The sequence below is a fragment of the Taeniopygia guttata genome, chromosome 3 (assembly GCF_048771995.1).
Source record: "Taeniopygia guttata chromosome 3, bTaeGut7.mat, whole genome shotgun sequence".
NCBI classification, from domain to species: Eukaryota; Metazoa; Chordata; class Aves; order Passeriformes; family Estrildidae; genus Taeniopygia; species Taeniopygia guttata.
Window position 1 is genome coordinate 31,141,949 of NC_133027.1, and position 15,936 is coordinate 31,157,884.

The following is a 15,936-nucleotide window of genomic DNA, read 5'->3' on the forward strand; positions in this document are numbered from 1 at the left end:
GCTTCGGCCTGTGGGGATCATCACGCACATCCCAGGCAGGTTGGCACGGTACATTTTATATACATATATATGTATGTGTATAGATGTGGACAAGCTGTATGTGGCCACACTGTTCCCAAACTGATGGTAAAGACAAGAACTGAGCTTGTTTTATTTCTAATTATAGACTGCTAGTGGAACAAACAGTAGTTAACTAAAAAGTAGAGCTGCTAAAGGTTCTTTCTGAAAAGTAGGAAATAAGAGTTTATGAAAAAAGCTCCTGTAATTCGGAACTGCCTGACCTGTGTAACTAGAAGTGTGAACAAAGATTCCTCAACATTTGTACAAACTGTATGGCATGCATCTGGCCTTCTCCCTCGACCATTCCTGCTTTGCTCACTGCCTCTCTGCTCCCTCGTCTCTTCGAGGTGTTGTAGGCCAGGCTGCAGGCAGACAGTGAATGCAACCTGCTGTGTGCACTCAGGGCGTCAAGGGGACAAGGCTGTGCAAAAAGGGCAAGGATTTATGGCAGTGTGAAGTTACTTAATTTAAGCTCTGTTTTGATCCTGAAGGTTGTTGAGAATTAATTAGTATAGTTTAATTAAAAGGAAATACTCCTGATGGCTTTTCTTTGTCACTGGTTGGCATACGACCGAGGCATTAAAATTTCTTACATTAATTATTTGAGAGTGCTGCCAGTTTTTGTAGAATATTTATCTTGTTTTCAGGTAGTCTCAAGACAGGAAATAAATACTGTTTACATTAAACAATTTAGAAGAATCATTTTGGTTTGCATGGACAGCTGAACACAAAATTGATAGAGTAACTTTAAGTTGAAATTTTAATATTAATCTAACATTATGACTCATCAAAATAAGGGTGTCACTTGATAGAATTGGAATAATCTATTTCTACATCAGCTTTTTACCTTAAGCTCTCTTTGACCACTGCCTTTGTCATTGTGGTCAAATAATTTATGTGCTTTTTAAAATGCTGTAAAGCTTCTCAGAGCAGATTGGAAAGCATTAGTATTTAGTTTTATGATTGTTATTTAGGTTTTTTTTTTTTTAAATTAGCACATTGAATTGCACATCAGGAGCCTGTCCTAAAGCTATGTAAACTGGTAGAATAAGTTTTAAATAATTGCTCCAGAAATCTATTGATTTTGTTCACACTAATTTTCATAAGAGACCTTTGTGTAATATAATTGCCTGAGAAATAATTTTTATAATGTACAGAATAAATTAGGAGGGTTGCATGTGGAGCCTTGTGGAGATTAATTTTTCTGCTTGTAAGCTGAATGTGCCTTATTTGAAAGAGGTGGGAACACGTTATTGTAGGTGAGTAAGGACAGAGAGCAGGGAAGCAGGGAAGAGATCCAGGCACATATGGATAGGGAACATGTGTCTGAAAATACTCTTGATGTCATAGGATCTACCCTGCATTCCCGGTGACTAAAAGACAACTGCACTTGTGCCTTCTATTTTCCTGCAAAATCTGTAAATTAAGGACATGCCCTCCTTCTAGAGGGAGAATTCCCCTAGAATCTCATTGAAATGTTAATTTTAGGAACCAGCAAAGCAAGTGAAATACATTGTAAAAGTAACTGGTTTAATGCATATTTATAATAAATCTATTTTAAAAATAAATGTTTATGTAGCAACTTGTGTGTTTATCCATAAACTATTTTAAAATCTTCAAAATCTGATGCAGCACAGAAAGCAGTGCTCTATATTTTATTTATTGGATTGGAGGAGCATACAGAGTTGATCAAGGCTAAGGCTGCTTGAGCAAGTGTCAAGCATGCAGAAACAGAATGCTGTCCACAAAGTCTGCAAGCTTGGATCTTTATTTATATTAGACAGAACTGTCATATGGAGTTCACTTGGCATTAGGATGCTCAGGTTACAATCTGGAAAAACTCATGCATGTTGAATAACTTCATTCATATGCACAATTTGATTAAGTCTGTAAACCGCTTCTTACCATACTCTTACTGTGAAGAGTGTGCCACCATTTAGGGGAGCTGGAAAAAACAGTTCCTCTGAGAGTTTAATTTTTTTTATGCAAAGTTAAAAGTTATGTTCGGGTAAGATCAGTAGTGAAATGTGCAGTAGTAGGACAGTAAATGGTGGATGAGGTATTCACTAAAACACAGTTGTGATCAATTCTAATTAGATCAATTCTGTTTGATTAATGAGCTGTATGTTAAATAGTTCAGCTGGAAATATTTTCTTGGGAAGAGGCACTAGACTTACCAGTGTCCTTGATGTTTCCTCCCCTTCTGCACAGAAGTGAGATTAAATTGGAGTTGAGTTTATTTTCCCACTTTGGGGAGGTTTTAACCATAGAACGTAGATGTCTTCCTCAAGGCAGATTGTCCCAAACAAGAAGTTAAGAGTGCCTTACTGCTCCTAGTATTAAGCATTTTACACACAGGGGGATGGTTGTGACAGGCCTGTCTCAGAAGCCTGTGTGAGGGAAAGAAGGGAGAGTGGCATAGGTTGTGGTACTGGTCATGGGAAATCCCCGTTCATGTCCTAGTTTCAAACTGTGTGCATCATGCATTTGACCAGTTTTCAAAGCTAAAGTTTAAAAATGGTCCTGGTAGTTCTTGTTTCTCTGTCCTGTGTATTTACTGAGGTTTTACCAGTATTTATCAGCTGTGTGTTCTGCTGAAGGTGCATTTGAGGTGAGTATTCTGAGTAGAAGACAACCAGACTGACACATGGATGACTGGCAGAGACTAAAATTAGAAATTTTTGTTTTCCTATTCTTCCTGTCGTTTCAAGAACCCTGAAACCATGTTGCATTTTTGTCACTGCATTGCTGAAAAAATATGTTCCTCTGTCACCTCTATGCTTTTGAAGTTCCTCCCATAGCTTGTGAAGTCTATAAATCCCAGTCTACTCCTTTCTAATCACTTTAACTTCAGAGAAGCCACATCGAGTTCAATTTTTTTAGACTATTTTCAATTCTCTGTTTATCACAAGTTTTACATCCCCTTTGTAATACTCTTTCAGATATTTTTGTTTTGGCTGATCTGCATGAAACACAAGAGCATATTGGAAAACTTGTCTGTGTGTCTGTCAGAGGCTTACAACTGCCCAGCAAATGCAGGGACTTCTGAATCGATCCATTCAGAGAAAATGGCACCCTCAGCCTAGCAGGGGTTACAGCTGCTTTGGTTCAATCTCCTTCCCCTTGCCAAAAAACTTTGCAAACTCCATAGCTACCACAACAATTGCAACATTTTAAATCCCAGAATTTAGGAAGTATTTCTCTAATGTTACTCTCAGATTTGTGTTGTCTTATATTTTGATTACATTAGGAAAAATGCAGTTTTCTTAGTTCTTAGTGATATACAATTAACAAGTAAAGGCTATAATTAAAACAAGATTTCAGCTTAGCTCGTATTTTAGGCAAAACCATCATTACTTTTTAAGGTGCATTAGAAGATGTTTGCTTAAATATTGCTTGAAATAAGGACTTAAGCTTCCAAAAACTCCAGGAATTTCCAGAAAGATTTATAATACACCTTAGCACTAACAAAGGAACAATTTTAAGAATTTTGTCATGCAGGGAGTGTTACTGAGGGTGATAGAAGTATCCACAGTAAAGACTTTAGGTGGATTTTGTCAAGATACAGAACATCTTTGGGAGAAAAGATAGCAGAAAACAGTTTATAATAATTCATAGGGGATTTTCCTGTCACAATGTGGGAACGGAATGAAAATTAATCAAATGACAAATGAACATCTGTTCAAGTTTTTCTTTTCTTTGAGACTTCTTGTCACTCAAATGTATGGACCTTTAGTGACCCTAATTGCAGGATGCAGGAAATAATTACAGAATGCAGGAAATAAAAGAACATCATAATGACCAATAGATACCAAGTGTATGTACAGGACCTGAGATGCTCTTTGTACTTGAGAGATGAAATAGGAAGAAATGAAACTAAGTTGGGACACAGTCATGGAATTAAAGAAATTACTTTTGAGTAACTTTATAAAGACTTAACCAAGTTGCCAGGCATTGGAGAGAATCACAGGGCTCCTGTGTCAGATAAAAAGTTCCCTCTCTTGATTTGAAATGGGGTTCAAATCATAAAAACTTAGTAAGTGATGCTCCAGGGAGTCGCTATCATTACCTGCAGGTGAGCCTGTGGAGGTATTTACTTCTGCAGGAAGGTGGGCAGGGAAAAATTAAGCTTTGGAAGTTTGCTGGCTGTGCGTTACAGTGCAGCTATGCTTATATATAGCACTTACCAAATTATCAGGAGGATTATGATTACCATGTGTGGCCATTAGAGAGAAAAATAAAGGAATGATAGTTTTGCTTAGTTCAAATGTTTAGTGTATTATTAGAATTATGTTTGGTTTTAGTGAAATAAAAAGCTGAGATATGACAGTAGAAGAATGATGGAATTTTAAGTGATAAAGTTAGTTTAATGCAAGTAGTTTTTGTATCCTACTACAGTAATTAACATTAAGAAATATGTAGAAAAAATATGTGCCATGTACATAAAACTAGATTCAAAGGCATGTTTAGAAAGGTTGCTCTCCAAACTTTTTCCTCAGTTTATTTCTTAAGAAAAGTTCAGGTTTTTTCATACATTTTATCTGCTGTCAGACTGGTTTTAAAGAAACATTGTGTTTTATTCTTTTGATGAGGAATTGCATTTCTTTCCCTTCAGTTCCACCTAAGTATATACTCATACAGTATGTCTAATACTGCAGTAATAATTGATAAAAAATGCAGTTGGAAAAGCTTACAGTTAAGACATCACTGTAGTTGTAATTTTTGATGTGAAAAAAATACAGGGGAAATGCCAGGAGAGAAAGGGTTTTATTTTGAATATTCCACCTTCTATTTTATTTCTGTCCCTAAGTCAGCACCTCAATTCTAATTGTAAGTAACTAAATTCTAACTGAAGTAACTAAAACATATGTTGTTGCATATACATCTAAAAGCTATATTTCAGGATGAATTTTTAAGATGTTTATCAAATTATTTATAAAATGCAAGAATACTGCAGAGAGTAGGCTATGAATAGTGTGCTAACAGAAAATTCTCCAGTATAAATCAAAGAAGTCAATCATAAGACTGGTGGCAGGAAAAACTAATCAAGCAGGGAAGAGAAAAAAAGCGTATTTTAAAATGAGAATACTAAATGAGATAGCCAGTTGATATCTGCCAGGCACAGACGTAGATCTATTGTAGTGAGAATTGATGTCAGGTCTGTAAATGCAATGTAACAGGTGATGAAATTTGTGTGAGATCTTCGGATAAGCCATGCAAAGGTACTGGAAACAAAGTACTTTTAAATTGATTGTGACGTGAATGGGGAACCAGTGGAGTTGGATGAAAGTGGGAGCATTGCTTTGTCTTTCACCTCAGTCATGGGGATGAAAATAGTGATGTTTGCTCCCAGCTGCAGTACAGAAAGCAATCATCCCATGAGAGCTTGAAGAATTCAAGACCAGATGTACAGATTTCCATAGTGTCATTTGTGTTGATCATGAGTGGGGAATATTGTTTTTTCTGGTACCATTATCTGGGAAGCTTCCTAAAGCTGCTGAGAGTAGCAAATAATTTGCCTTCAGGTAAGCAAAAATGCAGCTTACATATGCATACTGGACTGCTAGATGGCTGCAAAACTAGTTATCTTCCTGAAGATTTGATCAGGTTGCTGGTGCCAGCATATTCCTAAAGAAACTCATATGAAAAGAAAACTCAGGATTAGGTGTTAAGAGGCAATTTGTCTTCTGATCTTTGAGAAAAGATAAATGAATGGGTATGGATTCACAGTGTATTTTATTGAGGAGACTAAAATTATTGCAGTACTAGCAAAACACAAACATATGAACAAATGTAATTGGGATGGGTTTAAGATAAGTATAGAGTGTACAAAAGATCAAGAGAGTAGAGTTCAAAATGTTGGTATATCATTCTACTGTTTTCAGCACTGAAGTATATGTTAAGAAATGAGGCAAATACAAACATGATACCTTGTATTAAAGCGACCAGATTTTGGTGGAGTTGTAACCTGCAAATCAGGTATTTTGTGAACCACTAATTCTCCTTTTTTCTACTTCATGCACTTATAAATGGCCCCTGATATTGTCTGTTAAGTCATTATTTTAATATTCTTTCATAATAAAATGTTTTTAAGGGACTTTTGAAATTAATCATCATGCATATTGTTACATTCAGTAGCCACCTTCAGTTGGGTATAAATTAGCACAATATGAAACAAATCTGCTAAGGGCATTCACACACTGAAGTTATATTGAGAGTTTTGCTGGCCTATGCAGGAAAGATTTATTTCTTCATCCAAATGTTTGCACATCTAATAAAACTTACTTGGCATGTTCAGAACAATGAATGCTAGCTTTTCAAGGGCACAGTTTCAATCCAAATATCAAAACTTAGTTTTGAGTGTCATATTTGTCCAGACAACTGGAACAGGCTTTGTGAAAAAAGTGCTGAGGTAAGGCAAAAAAACCGCTGGTTTTGAATATCAGATAATTTCTAGTCTTAAAGGAAAGGAGAGGAGACTCTTAGGAATTGTGATCTTCTACAACTTCTACAACTATTTCATAGAAGGGAGCTGAAATCTGACCAGTATTTGGGAAGGAGGTTTGTGGCATGGACCTGAGATAGTACAACTGTGAGCCTTGACAGTGCTTGGAACTCTCAATACTGGTGATAGAGCTTGTGTTCCTTCTTAGGATGTCAAGGTTAAAATGTGATCTGTGTTATTTATACTTTGTGTTTGGTATGCAAAGTTGACTCCTGCTATAATCAGGAAGACATTGTCAATTCCAAGGCAACTGCCATTGCTGCCCTTTCCTTTCCTCCACTTTTTTTCATCTCTGTGTCTCCTCCCTTCCTCCTCCAAATTTCCTTTTTCTGTACAGTAGATTTCATGAAAAAACTGGCAATGCAGAATTAGTATTTCAAGTTGATGGAAAATTCAAGAACATGAGATTGCACTAGATTAATCATATTTTGTGAGCTATTTCTGCAGAGGAATTTTGAAGAAAAAGTAGTTAACATCTGAACATCAATATCCCTAAAATTTTGAGGATGTGTGGTTAGATCTATTATCTTTCTGCTGTTTTTATTCCTTTTCTAGCTTTTGCATTTTAAAAGAAATAATTTCAATACCATTTATTCTTAAGTCATTGGAAGTCACATTTTCTCCCCACTTTTTTAAAAAAAGAAGTTTTTATGATTACTATATTGTGGATGAATGCTGTCTACAACCAGTAGAAATGCTTCAAAGCTGATTGAAAGGAGGACACTAGGCTTTCTGAAATGCTGTCTGATCGAATATGAGATATGGAAGTATCCAACTTGTTTTAACAATGGAAACTCTTTTTTTTTTTTCTTCCCTGTGTAAAAATAGATATAGTTCAGTGACCCGTAAGGGAGAGAAAGAATGAAAAAAACTGCGTGTTTCTCTCAAAATTCTGGCTACATTGTTACAGTCTGTGTCAAAGGATGACAAATCCAAATTGCTCTGCTTCCTGTGTTCTTTGAATTAGAGCTTGGTGTGCGTTACACTATTCTGACCTCTTCAAAATTTTGTAATTTAATTAGCAGATTTCCTTTTCCTTTTCTATTTTGAAGTGTGGGGCAAAAAAAAAAGAAATAATACATACATATATATATATATATATATATATATATATATATCACAGTCATAATACTTTGTTCTTTTCTGAATCTAACTGCATATTTTGAATGGAATTTATATGAAAGTACTCCTGTATTAATTTAAATCAGGATAATATAAAACCAATATGTGGTATTAACCAGTAAAGATTAAAGACTATCTGAACTGGCTAGAAAAAATTTACTGCCTAGTCACTAATTTATCAGCTTGATGCTTGCTAGGGTATTTGCCTAGCTGCATCTGCCTTATCAACGTGTTCAACTGTGAATTAGTTAGCACACAAAGTTGGCAGAGGAATAGGGAATTTTTCACCTCAAGGTCAGTAACAAAGCAGGCTAATACTGATTTAATGCTGTTATGGTCTGGTAGTTCGGCATGAACATGACTCTATATTGCCATCAGTTGACACATGTCTACATTCAAAAAGCCTCTTTCTTAACTGACATCCTTTTTGCAAGAACATCATGTTGCCTGCCTTAGCTGGCAAAAAGTTAATTGTCCTGGCTAAGCTAGTTGTCTAGGCTTCCTCTGTATCTGTGGGGAGAGGGATTTTCAGGGTGATTCATACAGTTCTAAAAGATGTGTCTAAAATAGATGAGATGACTCATCCTGTGGAAGTACCTGCCACTCTACTGACGACAGAGGGAGACCTAGATGACTAACTTACCGTAGATAGCCAATTTTGGACTGGTAGTTAGTAGGAGAGAAAGCTCAGTACCAATGTCTTTTAATGAAAAGAGGCTCAAGTATGCAGTCATTATGAAGAAGTCTGTATGACCACTGATCACACAGTGTATGCTGAAAAGGAGGTGGACCTGCACTGCTATCCTCCTGCATCTTTCATAAATATCTTGATTTTATTTCTTGTTAATTAATCTATATCAAGGTGAGGAAAAGAACACATTTTTACATTAAAAATCCCACTGGAAAGGGATAAGTATTATTTACTTTACACAGATCTATGTAACAATGAGCATGATATTTATTCTGCATCAGTTTCCATTATTAAAATTACTTTGTATTGAAATCGCTTTGTATTTATACCAGTGGTATTGGATGTAAAATCCATTAGGTGGGGTGTAACAGATTGTTAGCATGGATTTACTTAAATACAGCATGAAGATCTGCAGTCTGCAGGGCATTAACTTCATTGTTTGCTGCTTCAGATGCTCCATTTTTTTGGAGAAGTTACAAAAATTGAGCTTTAAACTCAATGAAATTTAATTAAAACCCATTGCTTGCCTGATTTGAAAATTCTGAGGTCTTAGGGAATATTCAGGAATTATTCACCATATCTGATTTTAGATACCAAATTAGGTTTCTAAATAAGGAGTCTAGGCACTGTTTGTAATCAGCAGAGTAGAGTTGACGCCTCCAGGGAACAATTTAGAGCAGCTCAGGTAAGCAGGAAGTTAGTGCTCTGGTTGTCCTCCTTCTGCTGCTGTCTAACTTGAATCCTCTGAAATAATCTCTGAGATACTTGTCTGTCCCTCTATATTTACTGTGGAGGAAGCCTAGTGTGGTTTTGTAGGCTGTTGAAGTGGGCAACATGAATATTCCCCTTGTTGTTTTCTACCATAATTCATAGGTTAGTAATACCTTGTAAACTCAGAGTGCAATATTTTTCTGAATGTATTGCGGAGATATTTCTGTATGTCAGCCGTGCATTAGAAGTGCCTGCTGCATGGCTAATGTACACAGTGTGCTCAGCAACGTTAATGTAGTAGCGTACAATGTAGTGGTATGTATGTAGTCTGTGTAGCATGTTGACTTCTAAACTTTTTTCTTGTGACTTCATTAACTGAGCACCCTCCTGGATGTCCAAGATAATCAGCGAAATATGTTTGGTTTTCTCAGAAAATTTGCTTTCATTTTGGGTGCTCTCTGGTTGAATCATAAACAGTTCTAACCCCTACTGTGTCTGCAAGGCCCTGAGCAGCAAACTGCTGCCTGGCACAGACACTGTAAGGCCTTCTTCACCTGCCCTTGCATTCAGAGAGTCAGAACACAGTGCTTTGGATCAAATAGCACAATGAATTGTTCTACTTTTTGTTGGAAAACACCTGTTTTACCTAAAGTAGTACACTCCTACTGTAGCTTTGAAAGTATAATAACTAGTTATGTATTGCTTTATGCAGATTGTACAGGGCTTCAAAATTCAGGATGTTAACTGATTTGCTACAGTTTGAAAAATCATTTACAGAATTTAGGAATGTATTGTCAAGGTAAGTTGAGATCTGTGGATTTTCTTTTCATTTAATGTGGAAGTCCAAGTTTATGTATAAAGCACAAAATCAATGAAGGGTGAAAAGAAGTCATGAACACAAATCAGCCGTGACTAATCTTCATTTCTCACCTGGAGACAAAGCACAATATAGGATATTATGTTAGCACCTGGAGGAGGAGGAGTTTCCAGTCTTTCAGAAAGAAATGCAGGCATGTTACAAAAGACAAGCAACAACTCTAAGTGCTGTAACCTGGGGAATTGTTGCCCAGTGAAGGAGTTCAGGTGACAAAATTACTTTTATATGGTAGCCCTAAGAAATAGTGAATGTTTCTAAGGCAATAAACAACCTTGAATCTGATGGATAAGTTTCAAATTCTGTTCTTTGGTAATTCTTCTTATAAAAGACAAAGGAAAGTAATATTGCAAAGGACACAAGGGTGTATCCAGGGGAACAAGAACATCATTTATAGTCGCCAGAGTTGTTTGATGAGGCTCACTTGCTAGATACTTGATAACAAGAAAAGCCAATCTGTCACTGTATGGTTCCATAAAGAAGATTTGTCTATAATAGGGAGCATTAAACAGGGTAATGGAAATTACTTGAGCAGCCACTGAATTAATTTTCATTTTAAACATACTCTAAAGATAACTGGCTGGACAGCACTGCAAATTCTGTATCTGAGTGCATCCATTAAAAAAGGACTGTGAGAAGTTTTCTGGTTTTGAATATAAACTTGGCTGTGCTGTCAGCTAACATGTCTTTTACCTGGAGCAAAACTTTAAGTGATGCATAATATAGATAGACTCTGTTGTGGACTCCAGAAATCATTACCTCATAAAAACTGATTTTATTTAATAGAGCAATGTAATTGTTTCTCTAGAGGGTGATGAGAGTGATTCATTATATTTGATCTTTTTCATACCAGAACACTGCTGTTGCTAGCTCAGAAGACTTTTTGGCAAATCAAAAGGCAACTGCTAGTTTAGAGCATTTCTGTCAGTTTGAAATCCCCAAGCTGTAGCTTCAAGCTCAGCAGTAAATGCTTTGCAGTAGTATCAAGAGAGCTGAAACAATCAACAATAGAAACCTTTTATCTCATGTCTGAAATCCATAGATAGAAAGAGAATATATATATAAATATTTCTCTTTAATATTGTACATCATGCTTCCACTTAAAAAGTTTAAAGTTCTTTCACTGAGAGTGGACATAAGCTAAGCAAGCTACAGGATTAATCATAAATAATTTACATGAACTCCCTCTACTAAGATATTCTGCCATTTCATAAAGAATGAACACATGTTCTGAAAATACATAAGGGTTGCTATAATTGGCTCACTTTAACACGCCTGGGAACAACACATGAACTTGCTGTTGCAGTTTTTCTGACATAGCTGCTCATGTTGCTCACTGTCCACAACAATTAAATATCATTTTTCTCTGATTCTTTTTTTTTTTTTTTACATAGCATTGTGTCCAGATTAAAGAAGAAAAAATTCTGCTAAAAATTCTGAACAATGTTGACTTGTGAAGGCTGTAGAACAACTATTGCTTCAATAAACAGGATTAGTTTTGGATTGCTTTTTCTACAAAGACTCTGGAGCACTGCCTTACTCCTCCTTGCTGTGAAACATCAACCCCTTCAGATCTCCATGGTTATCTCGCAGAATGAAAAGTAAAATCATTCTGGGATGATTATATAAAAACTTGTAAAGGGTAAATGCAAGCTAAAAACGTATTGAGTCCCTGTATTTGGGGACTAAACAGCACATTTTCAGATGGCCGAGTTTCTGTGTATGGTTGGAGAGATGAATAGAAGCCTTAAACTGTGCAGCATGGAATGGGCCTTGGTTTGGGGAAGATATAGAAAAGACCTTACTAATTTATTAGTGGGTCTTTTGAACATATACCTACCAATTTGATTAAAGCCACAAGAAATTAGATGGATTGTATTTGGAAACAGTGGCTTAAATATTAAGCTTAACATTTACTAAAATACAAAATATTCAACATTTCTAAACACCTGTACAAAAGAGATTTAAGAGCATAGTTAAGGCTAGGCTTGCATATGGATGTGCATACCATTAAAGCTGGGGAAGTGTGGATTTCTGTCATGTTCTGTAAATGTAAGATACATAAATTACAATTGCTTAGGGATAGTGTTCCTTACATGAATCGCTTCTCCAGTCTTTACTTTATGAATAAATGTGCTTGGTGTGACTACTCTTGTCTCACACTGATCTCAAACAGCAGAAAATATCCTGTATGCAATGCAGATATATATAGTATCCATGAAATATGTTTCTCAATATTGATTACAGTTATTTTATGTTTGCAGAAAATTTAAAGCTGGGATGACTGAAATATGCACAAGAGAGGTTTAATACTGATGTGGAAAAATAGTCAGAGAAAATTAGGATACAGTTCAGGGACAATTTCAAGGTACTAATCTGTTTAGATGGTATTTCTTATCTAAAACGTAGTATGAGGAATGGACAGTGGTACTTAGGTTGAGCATGAGTGAACAGTGTTGTGTTACTATAAAAAAGTAACTGTGCTGGGGAGACATGACAAATATCAAATATGTAAAATACCTGAAAGTTGAAAGAGAATAAGCTGTGCTGTGGGCTAATGGGAGTAGGATAATATAAAATGGGCTTAAATCATAGGAAAATTTCAGGCTAAATATGATTGTTACATTATTTTTGCACTGGGACTTGTGTTTATAAGCTGGTCAGACAAATATCTGTCAGAGATAATAGACACTGCCTTGGGACCAGATATGTCATTTGGTTCCTACCAGCTCTGTACTCTATTATTGAATATGGTAATAAAACTTCACCAGTAGTTTCATGCAAATATGCATAAAGATACAATTCAAAGAGAGTATAAAACATTGGACACTAAGCACTGCATGAGATAGGCAGTTTTTCTCCAACATAGTATCTGCTTCTGGTTTTGGTGAAGTAAATAGTCAATCTTCTAATTTAGCTTTGATTTTATATTGTCATCTCAGTATCACTCCTTCTTCACAATATCACAGATCCTGTATCAGAATAATACCTTTTCCACCTTCCTCCTCAGTAGGCTGGGACAACACAGAAAATGAAACAGCACCATGGATAGCAAATTCAATTTGAGTTGGCAACATGATGCTGTTGTTGAAAAGCCAAAGCATGTTCTGTGGTGCATTAACTAAATACCATATGTAAAGCACTGGAGGTATGTGATTTGTGTGTCATCAGCTGGGCTACTAGAGGGTAAAAAACATACCATTAAACAGAATACAGAGGACAACAACAAATACAAGCATGGTAGAAAATATGACCTGTAAGAGAGAGCAGAATGCAATGTGGAAATAGGGAGTGGAGAACACTGCCTCCCATTGATGTGCCTGACTCAAGTTTGTACCTGTATGTGTTTAGTGAATAATATTTAGTGTTTAATGGCATGTATGTCTATATATCTATGGATATAAATAGTCTCTTAATGGATACTAATTAACTCTTCTGTTGCTATAGGACACGTGAAAGCACAATGTGAGCTACTTGCTATTTTGCAAGGTAAAAGAGAAAGTTTATTTTCTGACTCCAACTTTTATACTTTTTCAAAGGTGACAGTGGATTGGAGAGTGAATGGGCCACCTCTCTAAAGACATTGGACAAACCACTAGTATATTAAGTTTCTCTACCCCCATGAAGGAATGCAAAACAATATGTTGTTTACAGAAATTGTGTGGGAAAGTTTTCCAACAGAATGTAAACTCAGAAGGCTTTAGAAAAACTTAAGAATCAGGGCGACACTCTTCCGATCTGTAGAAAGCTGTTACAAAGGCAGGAGCTGCCACTTGAGCAAGAGGACAGCAATTTCATTTTTTATGAAAACCTATTTTCAAGAAGAGCTTCCGTCCAAAGCAAGACAAGCTGTATTACATCACTGTTTCTTTAACATATTGGAAGTAGGTTACCCAAATATCTTTCATGGCTGATCTTGATATGCTGAATTCTGTTTCTCAACAGATCCCCTTTTTTGTGACAATTTCCAACCTAAATATCTGTGATTTCTAATATTTAATAGAGTTTGGTTTTGGTATTTGTAATAAACTCTTTTTTTCCTCCCCGTTTTCATTCACTGTGTCTAGAATATCAAAGGCAGTGGAAAAGAAGCATCCAGAAGGTCAGTGCTAATGCTGCTCTTTTACTTGATTGCTATCAGAAGAACATAGCAGACAGGTTTTTTAAAAAAGTTTTCTTGACAGAGCGCCATATGCTGGTATGATTAGTCTGGCTGGACACACACAGTGTTTTCTTCATGGGAGACTTTGTGAAGGGTGGTTGCTCCTGCTATGCACATATCAGGATGTTTCATAAGGCACTTGCATTTTTTCATTCATGGCCTTAACATGCCTAAGGTTAGACTGTAATATGAGAATAGGCATAAAATATGTGCTTTTACATTAGCTCACTGATCCAAAATACTTTTACCAATCCACAGTCTAGATGAAAAAACTTGAGAGACAATGTGAAGTGGGACTGTTTAAGGAATATTAAATATGTTTTATTTTATATTGTGATACTTCAATATGCTGCATTTTGCTGGGTATCATAAGAGCAAAAAAATCTAAATTTCCACCTCAAAGGCTTGAGTTTGTCTGGCTTCAGCCTCTACTTATCTGATGATAATGCCATTTGCTAAAGAAGAGAAATGCCTATTTTGTGATATGAACCTCCATAAATACAGAGTGGTTGCAGTGTAGAAGGTGTTTCCAAGCAAAAAGGCATAAACTTGGTTTCATATGATGTCTCTCAGATTTAATGACTTCCGATACCTCACATCAATAACACCACCTTAAACCACTGGGTAAAGATCTGAATCATCTGAGTCTCGATTTTGCATGGCAATTCAGTGCAAGCAAAAGACTTTTGAGAGCATAAAAAAAAAGCCAAAAAATCACTGCAGAACAAGTATTTTAGATAATTAGTGTAATACAGTTTGGGGAGCAGGTTTTGGGGCTTGCTTTTTGTTTGGGTTTTTTTATTATAGATAAATTATATTTCCTATTTCTTTTTCTTTAAGATTATTTTGCCCGCATGTACATTCTGTCAAGAGGGTTGAAACTGATTTTACAGCTTTTATTAAGAAATTACTGACTTAACAAACTGATGCAGCTTAAGTGATCCCAGTCTATTTTAAGCAGCACAAAGATTGTTTCTGTTTGCACACCAGTATCCCAAGTAACTCTTTTTGTAAAAGGAATGTTTATTTGAATTAAAGGCTGAAATATGAGCAGTCGGAAATGTCTACAAAACAATATTGGAAACATGTCATTAGTTTTTTAAATTTGAGGAATTTGATTGCCTTTTTCAATTTCCTATGAGACAAGATATACTTTCCCCATTATGTGTAGGTGACAGCAGACTCATCCGTTAATCATCAATTTCCTCATTAGAAGTTCTTACCTCCTTTTTATGTAATTCTTCTAGAATATAATTTCTCTTCAACTGAACAGTAGATTCCTTGAAATAATTACGCTTTGACAGAAAATATTTCTTCTATCCTTCAGAACCTTATGAATCTAGTGCCCCTTTTCAATCAACTTTGAGAAGAAGCAAAACTTTAAGGTAATTTTCTACAAGTTTCAGGAACTAAGATGTTCAAAGAGGAGAGGTGCCTTGAGCAATATAGAAGGAAGGACTGTGTATAAGAGCATTTTTTATTAAAAAGCTATCAAAGAAGCCATATGCCTGTTCAAACCTGAGAGGTATATCTATAGGATACTAGATATAATTTTAAATTTCTTGCATGGGTATTTATTTCTGTGGAATTATTAAAATATTTGCAAGTCAAAACTCTGAATGATATATAAGCGAGAACACTGTAAAATGATATGAAACTGTGGAAAAGTCTGTAGAAAAGATTGTGATGCAAATTTTAAATTCTCTAATAATTTATGTATTGTATTGAACTAGTGTATTATTACTAAAAGGACAGAAGAAATAAAGAGGGATAATGTCATCAGTGGCTAATAGGGGTGGAAATTTAGTGAA

The 15,936-nt window shown here is 35.7% G+C and overlaps 1 protein-coding gene across 1 annotated transcript in view; it reads left to right on the plus strand.

The window, feature by feature from the left end:
- Positions 1 to 14: 14 nt before the first annotated feature.
- Positions 15 to 15,936, plus strand: part of RIMS1 (regulating synaptic membrane exocytosis 1) — a 364,651-nt gene continuing 348,729 nt past the window's right edge. The window contains exon 1 of the mRNA XM_072926549.1: positions 15 to 39. The gene's annotated coding sequence lies outside the window, so the exon portion shown is untranslated. The remainder of the gene's footprint in view (positions 40 to 15,936) is intronic.